Source organism: Heloderma suspectum, chromosome 14, assembly GCF_057233095.1.
Source record: "Heloderma suspectum isolate Gila_16-S chromosome 14, 16-S_ref, whole genome shotgun sequence".
In the NCBI taxonomy this organism is placed as follows: domain Eukaryota; kingdom Metazoa; phylum Chordata; class Lepidosauria; order Squamata; family Helodermatidae; genus Heloderma; species Heloderma suspectum.
Window position 1 is genome coordinate 23,523,471 of NC_139471.1, and position 14,454 is coordinate 23,537,924.

At 45.0% G+C, this 14,454-nt stretch overlaps 1 protein-coding gene across 2 annotated transcripts in view; it reads left to right on the top strand.

Annotated features, from left to right (window-relative positions):
* GLT6D1 (glycosyltransferase 6 domain containing 1) overlaps positions 1-14,454 on the top strand; it is a 70,809-nt gene that overhangs the window by 11,369 nt on the left and 44,986 nt on the right. Inside the window, exon 1 of one of the 2 annotated variants that reach the window (XM_084821274.1) lies at positions 6,812-7,137. The exons of the other annotated variant lie outside the window; for it this stretch is intronic. The gene's annotated coding sequence lies outside the window, so the exon portion shown is untranslated. Of the gene's footprint in view, positions 1-6,811; positions 7,138-14,454 lie in introns of those variants that run through there. 2 annotated transcript variants of the gene reach the window in all.

Genomic DNA, 14,454 nt, shown 5'->3' on the forward strand with positions numbered 1-14,454 from the left:
CCTGAGATACCTACTGGCAGCACCCCCGGGACTCTAGCTTCCTTCCTTGGGGCAGAGACAGGCCTGTCAGTAGAAGCTCAGGCTCAAAAGAGGGTCTTGGCTATGCCTGAAGAGCGCCTCTCCAAACTTTGCTTGTGAGCACAAATGGGGAAAGGTGGCTGGGCTAAGTAATGTTAAGAGCTGCCAATCTCCAAAAACCTGCCACCAGGTATTTTCAACATACTGGGAGCCAAAACCAAATTGAGAGATTGGATCTGTGGGATAGAAAATAACCAGGACTTAAATTTAAGTGCTCTTTTCATTTTTCTCAATGCCTGTTTATACCAGGTCATGAAAGAGCCCCATTTCTACAGACCCTCACTTTTGCTTCTCTGAGAACATCGTTTGCAGACCTGCGCTTCCAAACCACGTCCAGAGCATTCTTGGATGGAAGATATAGGCACGTTCCAAGAAACCAACGGTTCTGTATCTGTGGTCCAGGAGAGGCAGAGGATCTCTGACATCACTTACTGCACTGCCATCTCTATCCAAGGGAGAGATTTTGGGGACAGATTTTGGCATCTTTACAGGGTGAAGATTTAGGGGTTAAAGTCAGGTTGCGACGCTCATGTTACTCACAAAACAGCCCTGTTTGCTAAGGCCACGAAGCCTATTTGTGCAGCTGCTCCGAATGCTATTGCGGTCGATTCTGCAGGTGATTCGTTAACCTGAGTTATGTTTATCTTCTGTCATTGCATGATGTGTTAAGTTCCACGTTAGATGTAATTAGGAAAGGAGCTGAGAATAAAACTGCTGATATCCTACTGCCCTTATACAAATCCATGATGTGACCACACTTGGAATACTGTGTCCAGTTCTGGTCACCACACCTAAAAAAGGATATTGCAGAGCTGGGAAAAAGCGCCGAAAAGGGCAACTCAGATGATCAAGGGGCTGGAGCATCTCCCCTGTGAGGGAAGGTTACAACATCTGGGATTGATTAGCTTGGAGAAAAGGCGAGTGAGGGGAGACATGACAGAGGTGTACAAAATGATGCCTGGTGTGGAAATACAGAAAAATGTTTCTCCCTCTCTCATAATACTAGATCCCCGTGGGGTCCTCCCATGAAGCTGATTGTGGGGAGATTTGGGACCAATCAAAGGAGGGACTTCTTTACGCAGAGCATAGTCAAACTATGGAATTCGCTACCACAGGACGTAGTGATGGCCAGCGCTCTAGATGGCTTTAAAAGGAGGATAGACAAATTCCTGGAGGAGATGGCTATCAGTGGCTACTAGTCCTGGTGGCTCTGTGCTATGCCAGTAGCAGTGTGCCTATGTGCACCAGTTGCTGTTGCACTCATGTCCTGCTTGTGGGCTTTTCCCTGGGGCAGTTGGTTGGCCACTCTGTGAAGAGAAGGCGGGACTAGATGGACCCTTGGTCTGATCCAGCACGGCTCTTCTGATGTTCTTAAAATGGTAGTTCACAGTGTCATGTGCTACCTCCTAGATCAGAGACAGTAGGCCTATGTACTCTAGTTGCTGGGGAACATGGGCAGGAGGGTGCTTGTTGTTGCACTCATGTCCTGCTTATAGGTTTCCCATGGGCAGCTGGTTGGCTGCTATATGAACAGATGGACCCTTGGTCTGATCCAGCATCAGGGCTCTTCTTATTTTCTAAGTTACGTTATATGTAATGGCTATTAGTCAAATACAATAAAATGTTCTGACCCTGGATCTGCTTATACTTGCAAAAGGGCTTGCAGTCTTCCCAACCCAGCAGCCTCCAAGTCCAATACAGGAGGAGGAGCTTGGTAGCCCCATCGAGAGCATCTGGGTTGAAATAAATGGAGCAAAGAATAAAAGGAACCTGGTGGTCGGAGTCTACTACCGGCCACCCAATCAAGGAGAAGACAAGGATGAAACTTTTGAAAAGCAAATAGCCAATGTTTTAAGGAAGCATGATGTAGTAGTAATGGGGGACTTCAAGTTCCCCGATATTTGTTGGGAGACAAATTCTGCAAAACATGGCCCCTCCAGGAAATTCCTGACTTGTGTGGCGGATAACTTCCTCCTACAGAAAGTAGACGAAGGAACTAGAGGATCGGCTATCCTTGACTTGATCCTAACCAACAGAGATGACTTAGTGGATAAAGTAGCTGTTACAGGAACTCTGGGGGAAAGCGACCATGTTGTACTTGAGTTCTTGGTTCTAAGGGAAGCAAAAGCCGAGTGTAGTTAAACGCGTACCCTGGATTTTAGGAAAGCTGATTTTAATAAGCTCAGAACAATGATCAGTAAGGTCCCATGGCAAGCGATGCTAGCAAGAAAAAGAGTTCAAGATCGGTGGGAGCTTTTAAAAAAGGAAATTCTCAAGGCACAATCACAAGCAATTCCTACAAGAATAAAAGGTGGAAGACAACAGAAGAAGCCAATGTGGCTTCACAAAAAGCTTAGGGGTGACCTGAAAACAAAAAAGGACACATATAGGAAGTGGAAAGAAGGCCAAGTAACAAAGGAAGAGTACAGGCAGACAGCACAGAATTGCAGGGATGGCGTCAGGAAGGCTAAAGCTGAGAACGAGCTGAGGTTAGCAAGGGATGTTTAAAAACAACAAAAAGGCTTTCTTCAGCTACGTGCATAGTAAAAGGCAGAGGAAAGAAATGGTGGTTCAGCTATTAAATAAGGATGGCAAAACGATAACAGATGACAAAGAAAAGGCAGAGGTGCTGAATTCCTACTTTGACTCAGTCTTCTCCCAAAAGAGGGTCTATGACCCCCCTGGCAAAGGCAAAGTACAGGCTGAAGGGGCAGGATTGCAGCTTGAGATCGACAGGCATATGGTCAAGGAACACCTCATTACTTTGAATGAGTTCAAATCTCCAGGGCCAGATGAACTGCATCCTAGAGTCATAAAGGAACTGGCAGAAGAACTCTCAGAACCGCTGTCTATTCTCTTTGAGAAATCATGGAGGACCGGGGAAGTGCCAGATGACTGGAGGAGGGCTAACGTTGTCCCTATCTTCAAAAAGGGTAAAAAGGAGGAACCTGGGAACTACAGACCAGTCAGTCTGACATCAATCCCTGGGAAAATTCTGGAGCAGATCATAAAGCAATCCGTCTGGAAGCACCTTGACAACAATGCCGTGATTACTCGAAGCCAACATGGATTTGTCGAAAACAAGTCCTGCCAGACAAATCTGATCTCATTTGTTGATCAAGTAACCTCCCTTGTAGACCGTGGGAATGCTGTAGACATCATATACCTCGACTTCAGCAAAGCTTTCGACAAAGTGCCCCATGATATCCTGATGAGCAAACTAGCTCAAAGTGGGCTAGATGAAACAACGATCCGGTGGATCCACAGTTGGCTACAGAATCGGACTCAGAGAGTGCTTATCAATGGGACCTTCTCAAACTGGGGAGAGGTAACGAGTGGGGTACCGCAGGGCTCAGTCCTGGGCCCAGTGCTCTTCGACATTTTTATTAATGACTCGGAGGAGGGGGTGCAGGGAATGCTGATCAAATTTGCAGATGACACAAAATTGGGCGGGATAGCTAATACTTTGGAAGACAGAAACAAAATTCAAAGTGATCTGGATAGACTGGAGCGCTGGGCAGAAAACAACAGAATGGCATTTAATAGGGACAAATGCCAAGTTCTGCACCTAGGAAAAAGAAACCAAATACACAGTTACAAGATGGGGGATACGTGGCTCAACCACACTACAAGCGAGAAGGATCTTGGAGTTGTTGTAGTTCACAAGCTGAATATGAGCCAACAATGTGATGTGGCTGCAAAAAAGGCAAATGCAATTTTGGGCTGCATTCATAGAAGCATCGCTTCCAAATCCCTAGAAGTACTAGTTCCCCTCTACTCAGCACTGGTTAGGCCTCCTCTGGAGTACTGTGTCCAGTTCTGGGCACCACACTTTTAGAAGGATGCAGACAAACTGGAGAGGGTTCAGAGGAGGGCAACAAAGATGATCCGGGGACTGGAAACAAAGCCCTATGAAGAGAGACTGAAAGAACTGGGCCTGTTTAGCCTTGAGAAGAGAAGACTGAGGGGAGATATGATAGCACTCTTCAAGTACTTGAAAGGTTGTCACAGAGAAGAAGGCCAGGATCTCTTCTTGATCATCCCAGAGTGCAGGACACGGAATAATGGGCTCAAGTGACAGGAAGCCAGATTCCGGCTGAACATCAGGAGAAACTTCCTGACTGTAAGAGCAATACGACAATGGAACCAATTACCTGGGGAGGTGGTGGGCTCTCCCACACTGGAGGCGTTCAAATGAGGCTGGACAGCCATTTTTCAGGGATGCTCTAACTTGGATTCCTGCATTGAGCAGGGGGTTGGACTCGATGGCCTTGTAGGCCCCTTCCAACCCTACTATTCTATGATTCTATGATGTGGAGAGCGCTGGGTTGTAGATGGTGGTATCTTCCATTTTCTTGGCCCGTCTTTTGTGCCTTTCCCTTAAGGCCACAGCTGCACTGAAGGGGGAGGATGCCTCTATGTCCAGGCCAGCAGTACAAAGGGTAAGGCTTGACTGTTTGTTGCACTTTGATGGAGCTCCTGCAGAAGGTCTTTGCGGTGGCCCTGGCCCCATATTATTTAGTGGGGGGGTGGGATTTCTGCCTCTGCTGACTTCGGAGCTCAATCACAGAGGAGGGGAAAGGGTGCTTGCATCATGAGGCTTGCCTATGACCTGTGATATACCTGCACCAGGCAAAGTTATGCTTTTTTGAACTTTATTGCTACGCTAACTCCTGCATTAAGCCCCACTGGACTCAGGAGCGGGGGGGGGGGGACTTACTTCTCTGAGGAAAAAACAAACAAACAGACATGCAATTGCACTCTAAATATAGAGCAGCATATTTATACAGATTTAGAGTGGTTAACATATAAAGGGATTGCAAAGAACTCCAAAAGCATCTGTCCAGACTGGGAGAACAGACAGTAAAATGACAAATGCAGTTCAATGTAAACCAGCTGAAGTGATGCACATTGGGGCCAAAAAAATCCCAACTTCATGATGGAATCTGACTGAGCTGGCAGTGACTGACCAAGAAAGAGATTGGCGTTGTGGTGGAGAGTGCGATAAAAATGTCAGCCCCGTACAGCTGCTGTGAAAAAGCAAATCCAAGGATGGGCATAATTAGGAAAGGAATTGAGAATAAACCCCCCAATGTCATACTGCCCTTATACAAAGGTATTGTATGACCGCACTTGGAATACTGTGTACAGTTCTGGTCACTGCACCTTTAAAAAAAGGATATTGTAGAGTTGGAAAAGTGGTAGAAAAGGGCAACTAAAATGATCAAGTGGCTGGAGGAACTCCCCTGTGAAAAAAGGCGGCAACAGCTGGGATTGTTTAGCTTAGAAGGAAGTTGAGTAAGTGAAGACATGATAGCAGTGTGCAAATTTTTGTACGGTGTGGAGGAAGTGCAGAGGGAGAAATTACTGGACCCAGTGTATCTAGAGAGGCACAGGTGACTTTGGGAGCTCAGAGTGCCTTTAACTGTGACCCTATCTGGAGAAAGAGAGCCTAGGCGAAGTTAATGTACACACACTGGTTGCATCCAGACTAGACGACTGCAGGTCTCTCTATGTTGGTCTGCCTTTGAAGAGAGTCCAAAATCTGTGGATGGTACAAAATTCAGTTGGCAGAACATTGGTGGAGGCAGCTGGACCATTTCACACCTATTCCCATCAATTGCACTGGTTCCCCACTCATTTCTGGGTTCATTTTAAAGTGTTGTTGCCAACCTTTAATGCCCCAAATGTTTTAGGACCAGGTTATTTGAAGGAGTACCTGCACCCATTTGAGCCCGAGATGAACCTCAGACACTCTGCCCTCTGGCCCCCCGGCCCCCCCAAGGTTAACTCAGCCAGCAGGTATCAGAGACTAGGGGTTTGATTCAGACTTAGCTATGCCTAGAGTAGATCCATTGACATCAATGGGACTTACATCAGTCATGATTAATTTGTCCCATGGATTTCACCGGGTCTGCTCAGACTGGATCCATATATTTTAGGTGGTGGCCCCACACTTGTGAAAGTCCACCCCTGGGTACTCCGTGTGGCCACCTCTCTTGCAGCCTTTAAGGGGACTCTAAAGACCTTTGTATTCCTCCAAGCTTTTTTCCGGGTTTTTGTTTTTTAATTTATTGTAGGATTTGATCGGATGCTCTCGTTTGGCAAATTCAATTGTTTCATTTCCAGGGTCCTTATTGTAAGCAGATGTGTGAAATCTTGCCCTGAAAGGTGGGGCAGATATAAAAGACGATAGCAGAGCAGTGACAGCACTAATTAATTCCTATTGTTATTTCTTGATTTGCTCTCTCATCGCGAGATTGAGCTCGAAACAAGTCCAGGATGGAATTGCTCGCTGCTTAGACAGCCACAGTGTCAGACTCAAACTTCAAAAAGGCAAACATTTGTTTGGAAAAAAAATACTGGACAATTTGGATGGAAGACAAAATGTTTTCCATTTCTCCTCCAAAACACTGACAGATGTATAGATTTAAACAATCTGAATGTGGGAGAAACCAAAATCTCTCTCTCTCTCTCTCTCTCTCTCTCTCACACACACACACACACACACACACACACACACTTTTCCTCTCTGTTTCTTTCTCCTTCTCTCTTTCTCTTTCTCACCCAAAAAAGCATCATTCAGAGCTACACTAATCAAAATAGTGCTTTTGCTCAGGAAGGAAAAGCCTCCACCTTCAGCCTCGGTTTCTCCCCATCTCAGTTGCAACAACAGAAATGTGATTCGCCCGTTTCTGAAGAGCAAAAACAAGGAAGAGTGAACAGCAGCAGCAGGAAGAACAGGGAAACAAGAAAACACGCTGGTGTCTTGTTTTCTTGCGCTGGCCCTTGCTCTCCCATAGCCACCCATGTTCTGCTTTTTGACAATTTCACCTCCACTCCAGTTTCGCAGGCTCCTGTTGGAATAGCTCAGGATGTTGCATCCAGAAGAATCCCTCTTGGAAACAACAAAACGGGGCTTAATGTTGACAGAAAGAGCTGGAACGGTTTCCTTTTATGCGAGTCCTGCCTAGTTCAGCAGCATGTGGGTTACAATTGCAGGTTACAATTATTTTTCCTCCTGTTTTGCAGCCCAGAGGAGTCAGGCCTGGTCATACGGTATGTATACACTTGAGCTTCTAAGATTCTTTTGATTTAGAGGGAAATGTTTCTCTGGGTGTGTATAAATATATAAACATAAATTATATAAATATAAGTTATATAAATAGTTTTAAAAGTTTTCCTTTTCCTTGCATTCTTCTCAAGAGCCTTTTCTCCCGCCGCTGCCCCCCTATTTTTTTTGCTCAGAAGAAATGTCAACAACTGTTTGTGATATAGAAATACAATATGTTGGTTTCAAGTGAAATTCACATTTCTCTGGGTTTTTTGTTGTTCTTGCCATATAATCCTCTCCTTAGTTCCTCCCCACCCATTCTTCTTTGACACAAGGAGATGCCACTCTTTCTTTTTTTCTTTCTTTTTAAAGCATGTTACATTTCTTATATTAAATTTAATCTTCACTGGCCCAAGATAAGCTACTGCCAAACCAGGACTCCTGGAAAAAGTGAGCATTTGAGGAAGTGGGTTTATTTTCTCAGGAATATTAAGAGACATAGGATGGAATGAGGCAGCTGGACTGGATAGGATAAACCATTAGATTTAAGGTGGTTCAGGCTTTCAGGTTCATCACTAAAACATATGCAGAGGACCAAAAGGTAGACTATAAGTGCTTAAGGCTGGAGTCCTAGACACTTACTTGGGAGTAAACCCCGTTGAATAGGAATGTATGAGGAATTTGTTTCAGTTCATTTTTTATCAGGATTTATTGAGGTCACACCTTCTAGACTGAGCACAGACTCAGACACAATATGCAGTTGAATTCTGTACATTTCCAAGCTTTCAATGTAATTTGCAGACCAAAAAAATAGTTTTCAACAGCATGCATACATTTGAAAAATGTGCATGAAAAAAATGTGTACTTTTGAAAGATGTGGACAAATACGCATTGATCAATGGGAGAAGAATTCCCATTTCAAAGATGCGCACAATTGACATGTCCATTTGGAAAAATATGCATGGATTTTCATGCGAAAACAAAGCTTGCAATCTAATACAGACTCGAGCTAGAACCAGTTTCAAGATGGAATTCGGAGGATTGCTGATTCGCACATCCCTACCATTGATTGAACGCAATGTAGTTTGCTAATGAATAAATAAACATGTATACAATTGGGCTGGCTGCACATCTTCATTCTTCAGCTTTTTAAATTTGTTTTAAATATCCCTCTCATGGTCTGGCTAGTCACCACATAAGAAACATGAAATGGCGTATAGCGCGTAATTACAGATAAAAGGAGGTGGGTGCAAAAGGCAGCCCTCAATCCGGATTGCTCCTCCTTCCCATCCTAGTGATGTATGAGAATTTTGTTTCAGTTCATTTTTGATAAATATTTGCCAAAATTTGCAAATTTCTTCATATTCAGAATGGAAATATTTTGAGATCTGAACGATCTGAATGAGGGAGACTGCCCCATCCAGGCCTAGGGCTTGAAGTGCGTTGCTCTTAAAATTCTGGCTTTGAATCCCTGTGTGTTCAGCCATGTCTGCGGTGCTGACTTGGGATCGCCACCTCTTTTTTATTCTGACAGGCTTCTCATCTTTAACAGCTACATGGCTGGCAGGTACAACATCATCCTCTCCGTGCTGGAAATAGCTGTTGCAATTGAATTTGGCTGGTGCAGATAGGTGGGATTTCATTTCGGTTTAGTTTTTTATAAGAATTTGTCAACAGTCGCAAATGTCTTCATATTTGGGATGGAAAGAACTTGAGATTTAAAAAATACAAATGTGGGATAAAGTGAAACGGATAGATTTCTCGATCCTTACATGGTTCCCTATCCCCCAGCCCTCTCAAGTTTTAAATTGAGATATGAAGAAACAATCAGAGAAACAAATCACCAGAAAAGGAACATGATTTTTGTTTGTTTGTTTAAAGTTGGAAGAAATTAAAGCGATTTCACATCTGTTCTATTTATTTATTCCACTGATGAGTCGCCCCCAGGGCCACAGCTGTCAGGGCGGTGCAGATATTTACAGAACAAAACACAGGAAAAACAATAAATGCAGTCCAAACTGAAAACAGCAACAGAAACACAATTGACAACAGCAAAGATTTAAAAAGACCATGGTGACAAATGCAAAAAAAAGGATCTTTTCAAGTATATGTATATACATTTTTCTGTCCACCATCTGGAGAACAGAGTGTCCTCTGAGAACAGAAACACTGGCAAATCCCTATATTCTGTTTATCTATTTGCTAGTAGCATCAGGTAAAAAAAAAAAAAAAAATACACAGGGGTGGGATGTGGGCAGAAGTGTTACCAAGGAACATCTCCCCTAATTACCTACCCGGACATTAAGCTCATCATGTGAGGCCTTCCTCCAGATGCCACTGCCAAGTGAGATGAGGCAGGTGACTTCAAGAGAGAGGGCCTTTTCAGTGGAGGCACCTGTCTGTGGAATGCTCTCTCCAGAGAGACTCACTTGGCATCTGTGTTATGGTCTTTCCAGCACCAGGTGCAGACCTTTCTCCCAGGCATTTAAGGAATTGCCCATTTTGGAGAGCCCAGTTTTAGGTCTGTTGGCTATTCCCCACTCGGGCTCCCTGGTTCCCACCATGACTCTAGCTTCCTTCCCCTACCTGGTGCTGTCCAGATGTTTTAATCACAATTCCCAGCATTCCTGACCATTAGCCATGCTGGCTGGGTCATGCTGGGAGTTGTAGGACTTTTTCTTTCTAAACATGCATAGGATTGTGCTCTTACTATACATTTATTTATTTATTTATTGCATTTATATCCCGCCTTTTTTCCTCTTGCAAGGAACCCAAGGCGGCTTACATTATCCTCTTCCTCTCCATCTTATCCATCTTATCCTCTTCCTCATCTTCAGCTACGTGCATAGTAAAAGGCAGAGGAAAGAAATGGTGGTTCAGCTATTAAATAAGGATGGCAAAACGATAACAGATGACAAAGAAAAGGCAGAGGTGCTCAATTCCTACTTTGGCTCAGTCTTCTCCCAAAAGAGGGTCTATGACCCCCCTGGCAAAGGCGAAGTACAGGCTGAAGGGGCAGGATTGCAGCTTGAGATCGACAGGCATATGGTCAAGGAACACCGAATTACTTTGAATGAGTTCAAATCTCCAGGGCCAGATGAACTGCATCCTAGAGTCATAAAGGAACTGGCAGAAGAACTCTCAGAACCGCTGTCTATTCTATTTGAGAAATCATGGAGGACGGGGGAAGTGCCAGATGACTGGAGGAGGGCTAACGTTGTCCCTATCTTCAAAAAGGGTAAAAAGGAGGAACCTGGGAACTACAGACCAGTCAGTCTGACATCAATCCCTGGGAAAATTCTGGAGCAGATCATAAAGCAATCCGTCTGGAAGCACCTTGACAACAATGCCGTGATTACTCGAAGCCAACATGGATTTGTCAAAAACAAGTCCTGCCAGACAAATCTGATCTCATTTTTTGATCAAGTAACCTCCCTTGTAGGCCGTGGGAATGCTGTAGACATCATATACCTCGACTTCAGCAAAGCTTTCGACAAAGTGCCCCATGATATCCTGATGAGCAAACTAGCTCAAAGTGGGCTAGAGGAAACAACGATCCGGTGGATCCACAGTTGGCTACAGAATCGGACTCAGAGAGTGCTTATCAATGGGACCTTCTCAAACTGGGGAGAGGTAACAAGTGGGGTACTGCAGGGCTCAGTCCTGGGCCCAGTACTCTTCAACATTTTTATTAATGACTTGGAGGAGGAGGTGCAGGGAACGCTTATCAGATTTGCGGATGACACAAAATTGGGCGGGATAGCGAATACTTTGGAAGACAGAAACAAAATTCAAAGTGATCTGGATAAGCTGGAGCACTGGGCAGAAAACCACAGAATGACATTTAATAGGGATAAATGCCAAGTTCTGCACCTAGGAAGAAGAAACCAAATGCACAGTTACAAGATTGGGGATACGTGGCTCAACCACACTACAAGCGAGAAGGATCTTGGAATTCTTGTCGATCACAAGCTGAATATGAGCCAACAGTGTGATGTGGCTGCAAAAAAGGCCAATGCTCTTTTGGGCTGCATTCATAGAAGCATAGCTTCCAAATCCCGGGAAGTACTAGTTCCCCTCTACTCAGCACTGGTTAGGCCTCCTCTGGAGTACTGTGTCCAGTTCTGGGCACCACACTTGAAGAAGGATGCAGACAAACTGGAGAGGGTTCAGAGGAGGGCAACGAAGATGATCAGGGGACTGGAAACAAAGCCCTATGAAGAGAGACTGAAAGAACTGGGCATGTTTAGCCTTGAGAAGAGAAGACTGAGGGGAGATATGATAGCACTCTTCAAGTACTTGAAAGGTTGTCACAGAGAAGAAGGCCAGGATCTCTTCTTGATCATCCCAGAGTGCAGGACACGGAATAATGGGCTCAAGTGACAGGAAGCCAGATTCCAGCTGAACGTCAGGAAAAACTTCCTGACTGTAAGAGCAATACGACAATGGAACCAATTACCTGGGAAGGTGGTGGGCTCTCCCACACTGGAGGCCTTCAAGACGAGGCTGGACAGCCATTTTTCAGGGATGCTCTTACTTGGATTCCTGCATTGAGCAGGGGGGTGGACTCGATGGCCTTATAGGCCCCTTCCAACCCTACTATTCTATGATTCTATGATTATCCTCACAACAACAACCCGGTGAGGTAGGCTGGGCTGAGAGTCTGTGACTGGCCCAAAGTCACCCAGCGGGCTTCCATGGCCGAGTGGGGACTAGAGCCTGCATCTCCCAGCTCCCAGTCCAACACTCTCACAGTGTACAATCCATTAAAAACATAAAATACCGTATCGACCCCCAGGTTCCTAGAAATATAATTAGATCTGAGTGACAGGGCAAGATGAACATGCATTTATAATATAGAGGAAAGGGTAAATACAGAATTCAGATAATAAAGAAAGGTAAGTCAAACATAGAAGAATGATCCCAGAAGAAACAAGCGCTTCCAGCATTTGAATAAATAGAGTTTCAACAAACAGTAAGATTTCTGCCACAGTTGTTACAGCAATACTAACTTGCCGATTATTTTATTCAGTACTGTTGGTCTGCCATATAACCATTATAACCATTATGCAACATCTACATGAAACGGTTGAGCGCGGTCATCCGGAGTTCCGGAGTGTGTTGTCATCAGTATGCGGATGACACGCAGCGCTGTTTCTCCTTTTCATCTGCTTCAGGTGAGGCTGTGGATGTGCTAAATCAGCGCCTGGTTGTGACAATGGACTGGATGAGGGCTAATAAACTGAAACTCCATCCAGACAAGACTGAGATGCTGTTGGTGGGTGGTTCTCCTGACCGGATGGAGGGTGCTCAACCTGTTCTGGATGGGGTTGCACTCCTCGTGAAGGAGTAGGTTCGTAGCTTGGGGGTCCTCCTGGAGCCATCTTTGTCACTTGACGCTCAACTAGCCTCAGTGGCACTGAGTGTCTTCTACCAACTTCGGTTGGTGGCCCAACTATGCCCCTATCTGGACAAGGATAACCTGGCTTCAGTTGTCTCTGCTCTGGTAACCTCCAAGTTTACTGCAACGCGCTCTACGTGGGGCTGCCTTTGAAGACAGTTCGGAAGCTGCAGCTCATGCAAAATGCAGCGTCCAGATTGCTAACAGGGACCAGAAGGTCTGGACATATGAGACCAGCTCTGGCCCGCTTGCACTGGCTGCCTGTATGCTTCCGAGCTCAGTTCAAGGTGCTGGTTTTAACCTATAAAGGCCTACGCGGCTTGGGACCGCAATACCTGACGGCACGCCTCTCCCGAAATGAACCTACCCATATGCTATGTTCAGCATCTAACGTCCTCCTCCGAGTGCCTCCTCCAAGGGAAGCTTCGAAGGCAGCAACAAGGGAAAGGGCCTTCTCAGTGGTGGCCCCCCATCTGTGGAACAAGCTCCCTGATTAGGTCCGCCTGGCACCAACATTATTATCTTTTCAGCGCCAGGTTAAGACCTGTCTCTTTTTCCAGGCATTTGGCAGCACATTATAAGTTTTAATCAATCCTGGATGTGTCTTTAGTTATGACTGATAGTTCAATGTTGTTTTTAGTTATATGTTGTTTGTGTATATTGTCTTCTGTGTGCTTTTATGCGCTTTTTTGTAAATGGCTTTTAAACTTTTTATATTGTATTTGATGTTTAAAATTCTCTAAACACCCAGAGAGCTTTGGCTATGGGGCAGTATAGAAATGCAATTAAATAAATAAAATATACAAATATACATTAGTGTTAGAATATAAGTTAGGGTGAGTGCATGTGTGTGTTTGTGTGAGTTTTCCTTTGTAGGTGGCTGAAACTGAGACTAGAGTAGGGATATCCGTCGCTGTGAAATCCTGCCCTTTCTGGGCTCCATAGACTACTGGTGCGCATCTGACTTGGGTCACATTTGTGGGCTGAGTTGTGGGGCTTTTCCCAAAATCGGGGAACTTTTCCCAGGTTTTTAAAAATGTACATAAATAGAAATGCGTGCAAATTGCGGGGTGCAATTTGTGTGATTTACAGAAATTACGGCTGCAAATTGCATAATTTACACAAATGTAAGCTGCGAACTTCATTATTTGCACAAATAGCTGCAATTTGCATGAATTATGCAAATTATGACCAAAATTTGCATAAATCACACACATTGTGTCCTACAATTTGCGCACATTTCTATTTGCGTAAATTTAAAACTCAGAAACATCCGTGAGCTGGCCCGACTCGATGCAGATCAAGTTGGGCCAGTTTGCGGGGAACCAAGGCAAAGTCCAAGGGGCTGAGCTGATGAAAGCTCAGAAAAATCCATCCCCTGGATGGATTCCTCCGACATCCCTAGGTTAGAGACCTGACTGTCCTGAGACAGAATATTCTTGCAGTGAGAGAAATCTGCAAGGGCACCAAGTAATAAAATGCTGTTAAGGTGGCAAACACCTGTAGAAGGAGCTGAGAATAAGTCAGTCCGTCTCAGTGAAGAGTGAACCAATCCGGAACCAAAAGTCATGCGACAGAAGCAGTCCATGACAGCGGGGGACCTGGAGATGTAAGGCAGAGGCGCTTGTTAGCTGTGTCAAATGTGACCTGTATCAGCTTACCACAAGTCACGTTAAAGTTGTACTTTGATCCAGTGCTACCACATCTTGTAGTCTGAGTGATGAGTTGGAAAGAACTTACGTGTCCCTAATGCACATTTGCTGCCTGACACCGGAAGGCAAGAAGGTGTACATCAACTGCGACCAAACAGAAAGGGGCCCTCGTTGTCACCAAGGTCAGCGATCAGCAGGAGACGCCTAGAGGGGCAACTGCACGCAGTCAGATCTCAGCCTCCACCGCCTGCTACTATTCTGGCCATCGG